We start from the raw sequence: 2,179 nt of genomic DNA on the forward strand, positions 1-2,179 counted from the left end.
TTTAGAAATGATAGTTATCATTACATTCAGAGAATCTATGAATAATCTAGCTAATGGAAATTTACATTTGGGGGTCCCAGTGAATTAGAAGAAAACATTTGAATTCTAATAATGGATATGTGAATGCCACTTTAGCTTTGCTATTGGAAGATTCATTAACTCATTTTCTAGTTTTTACAAATCATATAGGCAGACTTTTCATTTGTAAAATGAAAACGCATTGCCTGGAAGTTTTAAAAAACAGATCAATTTAAAAACACATGAAGGTGTTTTTTAAAACTTTACAAAAGATGCAAGAAAAAGCTCAGTAGTATGAATTGCTAACAGCTGGAATATATGGTAAGTTGAGGAAAGGGATCTCTTTCTTTAGAGAGCTTTGTTACAGTGAATTTTACCCATCTAAATGAAACCAGATCTAGTCAGAGACTGCTCTACCATTATGGTGTGAAAAGAGAACACAGACACATCTTCCTTTAAAAATCAACTAACTGGCTGGGTTTAGTGGCTTACACCTGTAATCCCACTGCTTTGGAAGGTTGAGGCAAAGGGGATCACTTGAGACTAGGAGTTTGAGACCAGCCTGGGCAATATCAAGACCCTGTCTCTACAAAAAATAATAAAATTAGCTGGGTATGGTGGCACATGCCTGCAGTACTAGCTACTTGGGAGGGTGAGGCAGGAGGGTTACTTGAGGTCAGGAGTTCAAGGCTGAAGTGAGCTATGATTGCACCACTGTACGCCAGCCTGGGTGGCAAAGTGAGACCATGTTTTTGGAAAATAAACAAACAAACTGGATAATCATAGTAAATTAAATAATAGCTAACATTTATTGAGATCTTAGAATTGTATAATAAATCTCATTTAATTCTAATAATAATTTTATGAAGCACAGAATTGTATATTAGTTATGTTTCTTTTCTCATTTACAATACACTTTTAGTGGCTAAAATGAATTGAGAAATATGTATATATTATTATATTTCAGCTCTTTAAAAACAGATATCATGTCTTAATTTTTTAAAATTCTTTACACTGTGTCATGCATAAAAGTTTAATGAATGTTGAATTGAACAATTTCTAGCCCACCATAGGAAAAGTTTATAGAGAGATATTTTATCACTTTATTGCTCTTTCCATAGTCCATAATCCAACAAAGAGAAATCTGAGCACAACATACATATTTTTCTCCACATTCTCCTCTGAAACCATGGGGAGAAATATGTTTCTCTTTTGCCTTTTGATGTACTCAGTAAGTGCAGAGTTCATAATGTTGGCTCTTGTTTAAAATAAAAGGAAACAAGGGAAGCAATGTTAAACATTTGGAATTGACAGGAAGGAAACCTTAGGTTCATCCACACATTAATTAATTAAGGGAAGCAGAGAACAGTTCATAGAGTTGGGCTATAGAGACTCAATTTTCACAGGGAAGAGGCAGTCATGGTGACTAATTTCCACTAGGTTCTGTTATAAAATGGTATTGGAAAGTGAGTTTAGCTATATGGAATTCAACTTCATTTACAATTATGTGGGAACACATTTGTAACACTTATCAGATGGTATTTGTAATTAAAAGTTCATAAAAATATTTATAGAATTATAATATTTACAGATAAAATTCATTAAAAAGTCTGTCCAAATGAGCTTTAAGAATTACTTACTGCTATTCTTTTTACTGAAATCCCTCATAAAACATCTGAGTCATTTAAATCAATACTGCTCTAGTGCTCTCTATCATCAAAAAAATATATATGGTTAAGTAGCCATAATCTTTAGCTATACCTTAGTATAACTTATAATTTGTAAATGTTGTATCATTTAAAAGTTGTGGAATGAAAACTGGTATATAGAATGCAGAGAGACAATGAGAGCTAACAAATTTCTTAAAAGTTGGATGCTTAACATTTAATTGGACAGTGATGGGGAAGAGGTAGATCCTATAATGAAAAGAGGCATTATTGGCTATACTGGATACCAGCTCGAAGTATACAGCAGCTAGCAACATGGAAAATTGGCTGATAAATTGTTTTCCTTTAGAAGCATTCAGTTCATAGTTTTACTTTTCAAAAATTAAAGATCCCTGCTTTTGTTAAAGAATCCAATTTATGTTTTGTGTTATATCTTTGGGGTCAAAAAATTCTGTTTATAATATACAAATGATTGAATTTCACAACATATATTT

General features: G+C 32.3%; 1 protein-coding gene across 1 annotated transcript in view; it reads right to left on the reverse strand.

Moving 5' to 3' along the window:
• The window catches only part of PIBF1 (progesterone immunomodulatory binding factor 1), a gene marked incomplete at its 3' end in the record, with an annotated part of 215,782 nt that overhangs the window by 123,468 nt on the left and 90,135 nt on the right, over window positions 1–2,179 (reverse strand). The window lies entirely within an intron of this gene.

Source organism: Propithecus coquereli, unplaced genomic scaffold, assembly GCF_000956105.1.
Source record: "Propithecus coquereli isolate 6110/MARCELLA unplaced genomic scaffold, Pcoq_1.0 Scaffold176, whole genome shotgun sequence".
NCBI classification, from domain to species: Eukaryota; Metazoa; Chordata; class Mammalia; order Primates; family Indriidae; genus Propithecus; species Propithecus coquereli.